This window comes from Chiloscyllium punctatum, chromosome 9 (assembly GCF_047496795.1).
Source record: "Chiloscyllium punctatum isolate Juve2018m chromosome 9, sChiPun1.3, whole genome shotgun sequence".
Lineage (NCBI taxonomy): Eukaryota > Metazoa > Chordata > Chondrichthyes > Orectolobiformes > Hemiscylliidae > Chiloscyllium > Chiloscyllium punctatum.
In genome coordinates this window covers 23,771,666-23,785,285 of record NC_092747.1, presented here as the reverse complement: position 1 = coordinate 23,785,285, position 13,620 = coordinate 23,771,666, and the positions used below count along the sequence as shown (strand labels likewise).

General features: G+C 39.8%; 1 protein-coding gene across 13 annotated transcripts in view; it reads left to right on the top strand.

Annotated features, from left to right (window-relative positions):
• Window positions 1-7,078: 7,078 nt before the first annotated feature.
• Window positions 7,079-13,620, top strand: part of LOC140481199 (inositol polyphosphate-4-phosphatase type I A) — a 203,901-nt gene continuing 197,359 nt past the window's right edge. For 11 of the 13 annotated variants that reach the window (XM_072577026.1, XM_072577023.1, XM_072577022.1 and 8 more), the window contains exon 1: window positions 7,079-7,191. The gene's annotated coding sequence lies outside the window, so the exon portion shown is untranslated. The remainder of the gene's footprint in view (window positions 7,192-13,620) is intronic. The other 2 variants (XM_072577018.1, XM_072577015.1) reach the window with 1 other exon arrangement.

The window sequence follows — 13,620 nt, the reverse complement described above, 5'->3', positions numbered from 1 at the left end:
TCTGAAAGGTGCCATTCTGATATGATGAGGCTGGTGCTTTGCCAATGCCAATCTCCTGGACTTAGAGTGCACGTGGTTGCTGCCCTGTTTTTTTAGTTTGCCCTGAGAATTTGGGGAATGATGGAAAAAAATGGAGATGTGGAGATGATGCTAGAGGCCTGTGGTTACTTGGTAACACAAAACAATAACAGAAATTGCTGGAGCAACTCAGCAGGTCTGGCAGCACATGTGGAGAAAGAGAAGAGTTAATGTTTCAGGTCCAGTGACCCTTCTTCAGAACCAGGTAACTGTTCTGCCTTTCATATTGGAAATTGACGCTGTCTTATTTCTCTCTAATAGGAATATAGCAACCATTTTTTAAAATAGAAGTGGGATTAGGCCACTCAACTCTTTGATCCTGATACACCATTCATAGAGTCATACAGCGTGGAAACTTACACTTTGGTCTAACTCATCTGCACCAACCAGATATCCTAAAATGATCTAGTCCCATTTGCCAGCATTTGGCTCATATCCATATAAACCCTTCTAATTCATGTATCCATCCAGACGCCTTTTAGACATTGTAATTGTACTTGCCGCTACCACCTTCTCTGCCATACATGTATCACCCTCTGTTAAAAAAGTTGCCACTCAGATACCTTTTGAATATTTCCCCACTTACCGTAAAATGACGTCCTCTAGTTTTGGACTTCCCTACCCTGAGAAAAGACTTTGACTATTCACCCTATCCATGCCCCTCATGATTTGATAAACCTCTATTAACCTCACCCTTCAGCCTCTGACACTCTAAGGAAAACAGCCCCAGCCTATTCAGCCTCTCCCTATGGTTCAAACCATCCCAGCAATATCCTTGTAGATCTTTTCCAAACCATGTCAACTTTAACAACATTTTTCCTATAGCAGGAAGATCAGAATTGAATGCAGTATTCTAAAGGTCACCTCTCCAATGTCCTGTTCATGATATCCCAATTTCTATACTCAGTGCACTGGCTAATGAAGGCAAGAGTACCAAATGCCTTCCTCACTACCCTGTCTACCTGTGACTCCACTCTCGAGGAACTATGCACCTGCTCCCCTGGGTCTCCCTGTTCACCAACACTCCCCCAGGACCTTAACATTAATTGGATAAATCCTGTCCTGGTTTGCCTTACCAAAATGCAATACTTCACATTTATCTAAATTAAACTCCATCTGACACTCCTGGGCCCATTGGCCCATCTGATTAAGATCCCATTGTACTTTGAGATAATCTTCTTCACAGTCACGTTCGCTATGATCATCACTGATCATCCCACTCAATATCCTGTTCCTGCTTTTCCCCATATTCTTTGATCCTTTTTCACCTCAAGTACTATATGCAACTCCTTCTTGAAAGCATGCAATAGTTTAGCCTCGACTACTTTCTGTGGTAGTCAATTTCACAAGCTCACCACTGTCATCTCAGTCCTAAATTGTTTTATTAGACTGCAATCCTGGTTCTGGACTCTTGATCATTGAGAACATAATTTTCACATCTAAGCTGTATGGTCCTGTTAGCATTTCATTGGTTTCTATATTGCAATAAAAAATGTTGATTATACTTCATTCTTTTGAACTCCAGCAAATATAATCCTAATTGATTCAACCTCCCCTCGTATGTTAGACCCGTTATCCCAGGAATTAGTATGGTAAGTCTTCACTACATACTCACTAGAACAAGTTCCTCAGATACAGAGACCAAAACTGCATATAATAATCCAGATGCGGTCTCACCAAAGCCCTGTATAACTGAGGTGTGAATGAGATGAGATTGGGTATTGTTGAGATATTAATGCATGCAAATAGGCCCTTCACTGGTGAAATTCTCATATATCTCTTGAAACCTTCAGGAGAAAATTGGACATTTTTTTCTTGATGTGGAATGTCTCAGTATTTTCATTCACACTTATTATTTTATTCACCATTGCCTTTTTTGTTTAGAGGCCAAGAAAGTTTCACCTACATGACAGTTACAAGTGCTATCACATGAATTACACACAAAGGGAACTTGAAGGATAAGTGGATTTTAAATATGTATAAAAGTACAATATTGTGTCCACTAGTACAGGTGAAAAAAATGTGGATGGAATGATCAATCATTTCTTGAAATCTGCATCAATGTAAAGTTTGTATCAGCAGAACAAATTAAGTGCTGTCACACATTTCAAATGCTTTTTATCTCAGGCTGTCTAAGGCCTCTCCAACTTATTTGTGTAGCCAAATATGGAAACAAACAACTCTAGGTTTCAACCTTTAAATGTATATTATACATTAGAGACTGCATGTCATTGTATCGGGCTGAGTCTTATTTTGGCTAAGTATGAATTGCATCAAGTTTTTTGGAGGGCTTTTCACCATGAGTTGTAGCAAGATCTCTCATGAATCTTACAAAGTCACATAGCTATCCCACTCCAATAGTGCCCCTTTCTTCTGATTCCATCCACATCTTGCCGTGTGCCATTCCTGGAACAACTTGCCTCTCAGTAGATATCTGCCAAAGGACTGGCTTCCCTGTTCCATCTTTGAAAGGCCACTGTGCACCCGGACAAGCATTGGCAATCAAGCATTGCCCCTAACCAGCAAAGTAATGGCACAACAGCCAGAAAACTACATTCCTCACAGCATAGAGTTGGCATGGCTGATGTTCCCTTGCACATACAACATCAGTTTCTCATCTTCATTGCTGTTAAATTAAAAGGCCATGCAGATAACCTGTCTGTAGCTACATCCCGTCTAATAACCACTCTAAATCACCACTACTCTGTCCCCAGTGCCTGCTCCTTTGTCTCAACACTAGCCTGCTGCTGTTTGGGCTTGCTGTCGGAATTCATTCTCCTGCCATCGCCTTTGTCTTCCTGGGAAAGCCGACACAGGGAGCAACATCCCTTCAGCAGCTGGGTGCAAAACTTTTGCTAGAAATGACTAATATTGGGGACTAAAGAATCAGAATACATATCTAGGTCTCAGAGGAGTCAATGGTTATGTACCCTGCAGATGAGGGATGCACACATTCCTCCATACAGTAAGACATGCTGCACCCTGACAACAAGAGCCATGTCTTCACCATTCATCAGCTTCAGTCTCAGTGTGTGCATCAACTTGATGTAGGTGTCATTGCAGGCTGACGAACCAACAAATTACAATAAAGAGAGTGGCTGCTTTTCTCTGAACCCTTTCCCAATCCAATTCTATATTAATATTTCAATATTTCACTGAATTCAGAAAAGACTATTGTTTGACTTTCATGACAGATGGTAAAACAATGGTCTCTGGGCCCCACAGTGTGACAAGTTTCACAAGGTCACCTTTAGCCAGCATTCACCTCTTTTTAAGTCAATGCTGGCTAACTTCAGTATCATTCAGAATCTTGCACATTGCAAATAAACCTTGGCATGATTGTAACTTATATGGAGCTGGAACTCGATGGACTCATCGAGTCATAGAGTCATACAGCATAGAAACATACCCTTCAGTCCAACCAGTCCATGCTGAGCATAATCTCAAACTAAATTAGTCCCACCTGCCTGCTCCTGGCCATATCCCTCCAAACCTTTCCTACTCATGTACTTATCCAAATGTCTTTTAAAAGTTGTAATTGTACCCACATTCATCATTTTCTCATGAAATTCATTCCACACATAAACCACCCTCTTTGGTAAAAGATTTGCCCTTCATGTCTTTTTTTTAAAATCTCTCTCTTCTCACCTTTAAAATGTTCCCTCTATTCTTGAAGTCTCCACATCCTAGGAAAAAGACAACTACCATTAACCCTATCTATACCCCTCATTATTTTCTAAACTTCTATATGTATTTGCTTCTTCAATATCCTAGTGTTCTAGAATGTGGATCCTGCACTCACGTCCATCAGTGATGCTGTCTCCATCACCCTGAGCTGTGTCCCAGCCATTTTCTAATTGCATTTCACTCTAGAAAATGGCAAGTAATGGCAGGGCCGAGCTCCACGTGGTCACCCAGGTATCCCTCCAGAGCCTCCAAATCATCTTTTACCTCGTTCTACCTGACAATCCGTTTTCACTAATCACCTCCCATTTGGAGACCCAGAACATTGAACTGCACCTCGAATTATCCTCCCTGTCCCTAATACCTTAACGATGCCGACACTCCTTGACATTCTCATTGTGGAGGCCTTAGTGGTGATGACTGCCAATAACACCCTCCTGAAGTTTGACCATGGTGGATACTAGGTGAGTTGACATGGATACGGGAGTGCAAAGAATGATGGTGGGCGTATGTGTTGACATGCTGGCATTAAGTTTGCATAGGGGATATATGGGGGAATTGTTTGTTATGGAGGTTGGTACAATGGCTTAGGGTGGCTTGGAGTACAGAGGAACATTGGGTGTATATAGGAGCACAGGATGGTATGTAGTTTATAAGGATTGGGATTGGGTGGATGCAGATCACTAGTGACATGATAAGAATGAATGAGGAATTGGCAGTGTATGTCGGAAGGAGGAGATACCAGAAATGAAGGTGGAGAGCTGTCTTTGGTTTCAGTCATTTTGTTTTACTCTCTTATTCAATGCCTGATCATACAGGCATGCCTTCCACCCAGCCTCCATCTATGTGCAGTCTTAGCTCTTGTTCCAAGGTCATCAATCCCATCTTCCAAGGAACTCCATCTCTCCAGAGCTAAGATCCATCTGCCTGGGTGAGGTTTTGAATTTGCGGAGCTGGGAAATGTCTTGTCTCTGCATTTCCACATCCATGAATGGAAATTGGACCCAAAGGTGTATTGTATATCCAGGTGACCAAACAAAAGGGGGTTAGGCAGTTTTCTGGGAATCATTTTTTAAAAATTCCTGATGGCCAGCAGAACTTCACTGAGCTAGATCACTGATGTTTTACCAGTGGATATCCATCTCACTCAGCACATTAAGGTGTGCTTTGTACATTGATATTCCCTGAGAAGGAGCAGATTCATTTGATCAAATTACTTTATTTCATCCCATGTGCCTTTTAATTCTCGTTTTATTATTCTTAAAAGAATCAATCCATATATGGTAATGAGAAAATGTGATACCACTGATTGGATTGGTTCAGTGCTAGATAGGACAATGAAGTCTCAAAGCCTTGGAACATTCTGTAATCCACAGGGCTTCAAGAAATGACATTGTAGACTTGAATGTTGAATACTTAGACTTGTAGGTCTGACACAATCCAATTCCACTGGCTATTTCTTTTTTATCCTCTGACTTAATCTTTCCATTCTAAAAAATGATATTTCACATTATTCCCTCTATCATTTGAATTATTTCCTTCCCTGTTTCAAACATTGGGATCTTGCTCTCATTTCAATGTATATCAGAAATTTAATTCAACTGTGCCCTAGATTATTGAAAATTAATGAGGATTAAATTAATTTGGTTCTAAAGAAATAAATATCCATTTGATTCAGCAGGGTCTAATTAGCTCTGCTCCATCTAAAACAATGAAGCATTTTGCTTCAGTTTTGCACACCAGAGTGATTTTTTTTTAGGTCATTGTTAGCTAGAAGAATCCTGTTATAAACTGAATAATGCAGTGTGCAGGAGGTGGAAGAAGTTATTGATGACCCAGTACTGTAACTGAAAAAAGATTTTCCACTTGCATTCATTTTAGCCACCTTTCATAATCACCAACATAGACATTTTGTATGCTTGACCTTCCAATCTGTCAGGCAAAGAAACAGGGCAATGCTATTTAGCATTTCACATTAAAAAAAAGGGAAAATGAATTGGGATGGAATCTTCTATAAAGGGAGACCAGAAAATCAACAATTGTGGGCTTTGACAGATCATTTAATTATTAAATTGTGTAATTAATAGCACAGTTCATCAAATTTAAGAATTTAATGAATGGTACTTTTGTCATTTTAATAATGTGCTTTTGAATGGAACATTAGTATTGTCAAAGAGAGTGTCAGTCTTGCTAAAAATTGAAATTTCTTTTAAGAAGAATTTGGAAGCTTCCAGTAATATCCAACAAGGGTTTTGATCTTTAACAAAATTATACAGCTTGTCAGGAAATGCTGCACAGTGACTCAATACATGATGAAACGTTAACCTGAGTGAATGTAGTTACTAAAGGGAAAAATAATGATAATCTTTTCAGGTTTTATTTATATTTAATTCAAACTACTTGACATATAACAAATTGTATTTTTTTTACTAATTTATGTGACAAGAGTTGAAACTACAATATATTTCTCTGTGAGGGAATTTTATTTTTGCAAGATTCTTATGGATAAGGAGGTTTTCTAAATCATCTTGATCCATCTTCCAAAACAGCCAAACAACATTCTGCCTCCAGCTATTATTACATTATTCTGGAGTTTTGTTTATCTGGAAACCAAATTCAAGTTTCTCCATGAAGAAGTTTCAAAGTTATTCTGCACCAGTTTAAATTTATGTGCCACTCTCCAAACCCATCATTTAATCAAAAGATACAAATATCAAGGTATAATCTAACGAAAATGTCTTACAATTTGATCATGTCTTCCTGTGCCATGTTATGGTGTGTTTATGGCAGCACTGATATTACTAGCTTTATGGTGCCCTATATCAGCAAGGCGTAGTGCATATTGATCCTACTAAGAATCATAGTTCTCTTTCAATATAATTCTTGACTATTTAACACAATTACAGATATTGCCCATTAATCATTCCTGTTAAATTTGTATGCATTAAATGTTATCAAAAAGAATTAATGGAAGAAACATGGACGTATATATTTAATAGAGCTTGCTATTGATTGGAGAATGATGCTACCTGAAAACTTTCTTAATGAGATAATTCGTTTTGTCTGCAATACAGTATAGTGGTTATTATTGTCTGAAATTGGATCAGCGATTGAAAAATCTAATTGACTGACTTGGATACAGCAACATTATCCATCATTTGCCCCACAGCGTAAAAGGCTACTTTGAGGGGAGGACGCGGCGACGTCTGGGAGTTGTAGTTTAATATAGGCTGGGCCCGATCGAAGTATAGAGAGCGTGACTACAACTCCCATGCTCCTTTTCCGCGGGCCAGCGAGGCGCGTGCGTATTGAGTGGGGTAGGTGGGCGTTGAGCGGGATGGTTACTGCGTCCGCCGCTGGTACTGGTCTATGTTTGTCGCCGGCGTGAAGGGGGGCAGGGAGGAGGGAGGGAAGAGAAGACAGCCCCAGGTAAGAGGTGATGTTATGGCAAGGATTAGAATTCGCGTTTACTTTGACGGGAACGGGCTCGGAGGTGCGTTTAATAGTGGTCCCGATGGAAAATCCGTTTGATGAAGGGATGAGCTCCTTCACCCTCCACCCGCTCAGTTGCTGGCTGCAGGAGGAAAGCATTAGGCCTCTGCTGATGGGAGGAAACCTGTCAACTGGAGCAGCAGAACCATTTGTTGCAAAAGTGGTGCAATCATGAGTTGCAGTTCATGAACAGCGCAGAAACGGATGATCGTCTTTTTATTTGGAAGAGGTTGAGGGAGGCGGCGTTCACTTGCTGTTAATTTAAAACCAGCTGAGACCACTCATTGCTATTTTCACACTTATGCTACATATCTCCTAATTAATTCTCTTCCTCTGTCTCAGTTGAAGCAGTCTACGTCCTTGCGTGCAGCAGGCACCTTTCTACTGTACAGAAGGACTTTCATTTATATAGAGCCCTTTTTTAACCTCGACATCCCAAAGTGCTTCACAACCAATTCAGTAACTTTGCAAGTGTCAACACTGTTGCAGTATAGGATATGAATGAAGCTAAAATATATAGTAAGCTTTCATTAACATAAATTGAATACATAAATGTTGGTTTATAAAATGAGAGAAATGCAGAAGCAGTCTTTCAGCTCATCTTGTTTGTGCTGGTTCTCTGAATGAGCCTCTCATTAAGTGATATCAACACTCTTGCACACATTAGGGCAACTTATGAGAATTCCAGCTCAAGGAGAAACCAACATGCATTATTGCACGAGAAGCAAGTGCTGATTGGCAAGTGGACTCATTTGGTAGAGGTGTTGTCATGGTGAAAATACCAGTTAACTGGTCAGCTTTGTTTAAATTTTAAACCAGGCAGCTTGACTCTGATTTTGGCATTATCCTGAGAAGTAAACTAACAAATGAGTTGAAATAGTGTGGTGTGTGTTCTAGCATTTAAATATCAATCATTATTAGTACATTCTTCGTGGCAATGCATTTGCCAAGCAATCAACACTCTCCCCTCATGCTCTGTAAATGTTAATTTTCCCCTTGACTTGATGTTGCAAATTGCTTTGGTGAGTGTAGCTGTAAAAGCAACGAGTGATCATGCCTTGAAAGACATAAGGCCTAAGTTCTAGATTTACCTTTTATGCCCCTGTAACTGGTATTCTTTCTTTAAGATGTTCCTCAAAACTACTATCCAGTCATCTGATCCAATATCTTATGAGGTTTGATGTTTGTTTTGTTTATGATCTTCCTGTGTAGCATCTTGGGAGTTTTATGTTAAAAGCTTTTGAAATATTTTTTGAAGAAGTAACAAAGAAGAGGATTGATGAGGGCAGACTATATGAACTTTAGGCATTCAACAAGATTCCTCATGATAGCAAGGTTAGATCACATAGGATTTAGGGAGAACTAGCTATCTGGATACAGAACTGGCTTGAAGGTATAAGACAGTGGTGGTAGACAGTTGCTTTTCAGACTGTAGGCCTTTGGTGTCACAAGGATCGGTGCTGGGTCAACTGCTTTTTGTCACTTACACAATGGATGTGAACATAGGAGATACGGTTACTGTGTTTTCAGATGACACTAAAATTGGAGGTGCAGTGGATGGAGCGGATGATTACCTCAGAGTAAAACGGGATCTAGATCAGATGGGCCATTGGACTGAGGAGTGGCAGATGGAGTTTAAATTAGATAAACATGAGGTGCTGCAATTTGGAAAGGTAAATAAAGGGAGGGCTTATACACTTAATGGTAAGATCCTGGGGAGTGTTGCTGAACAACGACCTTGGCGTTGCAGGTTCATAGTTCTTTAAAGGTGGGGTCACAGGTAGGTAAGATAATGAAGATGTTTGATATGCTTTCCTTTATTGGTCAGTGCATTGAGTATAGGAGTTGGGGGGTCACGTTATGGCTGTACAGGGCATTGTTTTGGCCACTTTGGAGTTTTGTGTGCAGTTCTGGCCTCCCTCCTATAGAATGGATATTATGAAACTTGAAAGGGTTCAGAAAAGATTTACAAGGATGTTGTCATGATTGGAGGCTTTGAGCTACAGGGAGAATCTGGATAAGTTGGGCCTATTTTTCCTGGAGTGTCGGAGGCTGAGAGGTGACCTTGTAGAGATTTATAAAATTGAGGGGCATGGAAAGAGTAAGTAGACAGGTCTTTTCTCTGGGGACGTAGGAGTCCAAAACTAGAGGGCATAGATTTAAGGTGAGAGGGAAAAGATATAAAAGCACCTGAGGGACAACCTTTTCATGCAGAGGGTGGTGTGTTTATGGAATGAGCTGCCAGAGGAAGTGGTGGCAACTGGTATGATTACAACATTGAAGTCATCTAGATGGGTGTATGAATAGGAAAGGGTTTGAGGGAAATGGGGCTAGATTAATTTAAATATCTGGTAGGCATGGATGAGTTGGACTGAAGGATCTGTTTCCGTGCTGTGTATCTCTGACTCTATGAAATATAAGGTGTTGATGGATGTTGACTAAGGAATTAATTTGACAATGAAATCAAAACAACATTTGAAAACTATTTTTGTTAGTAACTAGCCAAAGTTTTTTTATTTAAGAAATCTTAGTCATCAAGAAATTGACATTACCAGATTTGTTTATCTTGTCTTGAGCAATGACTACATTTACTGATTTTCTTGTATTATTTAATCTGTTTTTGTTGGTTACTGTTTGGTGAGTAAGGGAATAATGTTGGTGGGAAATCACCGCTTATAACTCAAACTGGATTAGTCATTAGCAAATATACATTGTCAAATGTGCAGTTGAATTCATTTGAATTCAATTGCACATACCGTGTTAGTGGGTGAACGTTATTTGCTACATTGTATAATGGGAATGGAAAGTTCTTAGTTGCTGTTTGGGGGTGGTAGTTTCTCCCAGTCCCAGTGTTAAGTTTGTTTTAAAAAGTGATTGGTATTAATATCGATAATAGTTTATATGTTGAATTATCAGAGTTTTTTTTAATATACAGCTGTATTTACTGTCTTTCACTTGAAGTACCAGCCTAAGAAATTGCTCACAATGAGAGTAGATTAACTTGTTTAATTTGCATACTGAATATGGGGCTTTTTCCAATTATAATTAGTTGTTGTGTGAATGTTGCCATCTGTCAAAAATGTCACGCTGGTGAGTATATTGTTCTTTGCATTAGAAACTATTAATGAAGTATGATTATTATAACGCAACTGGTACAGTTAAATACTTGAGCTTTGATTGCAATTTGTGTTAAATCAGCTTTCTATTAGTGTGTAACCCTCTTTGTCAGGTTTGCAATCTGATATTTTATATTTCTCTAGAGATAATATTATTAAATACAAAACACAATGGACATGTTTCTGATTTAAGATCTCAGAAAATAGTGCTAATGTTAGTTTCACGTTTTCACTCTCAGCATGAGTTCCACTTTTTTGAAAAAAATGTAAGATTTGTATTCCAATGAGACTCCTGAAAAGAAATTAAGTATAAACAGGTATACTGTATTAAAATGTGTAAAAGAACTGGTCTTCATTTTAGGTCATTCTCCAATTCTTATTTCCCCTACTTAGTACACTACGTTGCTTCTTTTTAATAACGGTTCCTGTTGCTATCTATGAAGGTACTTTCTTTTACAGGATGTTTTGAACTGAAGGGGAGGAAGTGATAGTGCATGGGTGGGCAGGCACTAAGTTAATATTTTAATTTCTCTTTCCCGAATTGATGTGTGCTGTTCCCAGAACGGGAGGAAATGAAGAAGTCTTGCTTCCAGATCTTTATTCTTTTCTTACCCTTCGGAACATTTGTCTCCTAAAATCTCTGCAGGATGTTGCTTCATTTCATTTTTATTTCCCTTGTGAATAAAGCAACAAATTATTATTTTGTTTTAATGTATTCATCATTTCCATGTCTATAATACTGCTGTATGAGGGACCTCATTCAGAGGATTAGTGTTGTGTTGTACATTGGAGGAGACTTAATTTAAAGTTGGGTTTAATTTTCAATTTGTGATGAAATTCTGTTCTAGTTTTGCAGCTGGTATTTTCATTTGAAGTGATAGTCATAGAGATGTACTGCATGGAAATAGAACCATCGGACCAACATGTCCATGCTGACCAGATATCCTAACCCAATCTAGTCCCACCTGCCAGCACCCGGCCCTTATCCCTTCAAACCCTTCCTATTCATATACCCATCCAAATGAGTCTTAAATGTTGCAATTGTACCAGCTACCTCCACTTTCTCTGGCAGCTCATTCCATACACTTACCACTCTCTGTGTGATAAAGTTGCCCTGTAGGTCTCTTTTACATCTTTCCCCTCTCACCCTAAACCTATGCCCACTAGTTCTGGACTCCCTGACCCCAGGGAAAAGACTTAGCCTATTTATCCTATCCATGCCCCTCATGATTTTGTAAACCTCTATAAACCTCAGCCTCTGACGCTCCAGGGAAGACAGCCCAGCCTGTTTAGCCTCTCCCTATAGCTCAAATCCTCCAACCCTGGCAACATCCTTGTAAATCTTTTCTGAACCCGTTCATGTTTCACAAATCTTTCCGATGGGCAGGAGACCAGAATTGCTCGCAATATTCCAGTGGCCTAACCAATGTCCTGTACAGCCGCAACATGACCTCCCAACTCCTGTACTCAATATACTCTGACCAATAAAGGAAAGCATACAAATGCCTCCTTCACGATCCTATCTACCTGCGACTCCACTTTCAAGGAGCTATGAACCTGCACTCCAAGGTCTCTTTGTTCAGTAACACTCCCTAGGACCTTACCATTAAATGTATAAGTCCTGATCTGATTTGCTTTCCCAAAATGCAGCACCTCGTATTTATCTGAATTAAACTTCATCTGCCACTTCTCAGTCCATTGGCCCATCTGGTCCAGATCCTGTTTAATCAGAGGTAACCCTCTTCACTGTCCACTACACCTCCAATTTTGGTGTCATCTGCAAACTAATTGTACCTCTTATGCTCGTATCCAAATCATTTATATAAATGATGAAAAGTAGAGAACCCAGCACTGATCCTTGTGGCACTCCACTGATCACAGGCCTCCAGTTTGAAAAACAACCCTCCACCACCACCCTCTGTCTTCTACCTTTTGAGCCAGTTCTGTATCCAAATGGTTAATTCTCCCTGTATTCCATGAGATCTAACCTTGCTAATCCGTCTCCCATGGGGAACCTTGTCGAATGCTTTACTGAAGTCCATATAGATCACATCTCCTGCTCTGCCTTCATCAATCCTTTTTGTTACTTCAAAAAACTGAATCAAGTTTAAGAGACATGATTTCCCTAATCAGTCCTTGCCTTTCCAAATACATGTACATCCTGTCCCTCAGGATTCCCTTCAACAACTTGACCACCACCGATATCAGGATCGTTGGTCTATAGTTCCCTGGCTTGTCCTTACCACCCTTCTTAAACAGTGGCACCACGTTAGCCAACCTCCAGTCTTCCGGCACCTCACCTGTGACTATCGATGATACAAATATCTCAGCAAGAGGCCCAGTAATCACTTCTCTAGCTTTCCACAGAGTTCTCGGGTGCATCTGATCAGGTCCTGGGGATTTATCCACCTTTACCCATTTCAAAGGCATCCAGCACTTCCTCCTCTGTAATGTGGACATTCTGCAAGGTGTCACCATCTATTCCCTGCAGTCTATATCTTCCCTATCCTTTTCCACAGTAAATACTGATGCAAACTATTCATTTAATATTTTCCCCCATTTTCTGCGGCTCCACATAAAGGCCATCTTGCTGATCTTTGAGGGGCTCTATTCTCTCCCTAGTTACCCTTTTTTCCTTAAAATCCTTTGGATTCTCCTTAATTTGATTTGCCAAAGCTATCTCGTCCCCTTTTTGCCCTCCTGATTTCCCTCTTAAGTGTACTCCTACCTCCTTTATACGATTCTAAGGATTCACTAGATCTATCCTGTCTATACCTGACATATGCTTCCTTCTTTTTCTTAATCAAACCCTTAATTTCTTTAGTCATCCAGCATTCCCTATTACTACCAGCCTTCCCTTTCACCCTGACAGGAATATACTTTCTCTGGATTCTTGTTATCTCATTTCTGAAGGCTTCCCATTTTCCAGCCGTCCCTTTACCTGCGAACATCTGCCCCCAATCAGCTTTCAAAAGTTCTTATACTGGATTAGTGGTGCTGGAAGAGCACAGCAGTTCAGGCAGCATCCAAAGTTCTTGCCTAATACCATCAAAATTGGCCTTTCTCCAATTTAGAACTTCAACTTTTAGATCTGGTCTATCCTTTTCCATCATTATTTTAAATTTAATAGAATTATGGTCACTGGCCACAAAGTGCTCTCCCACTGACACCTCAGCAAGTAAAATTAATAAATTCACAGTTGTGAAGTGCTATTTTGTGTTGAGATGGTTTTGAAATTTGTTGCAAGATG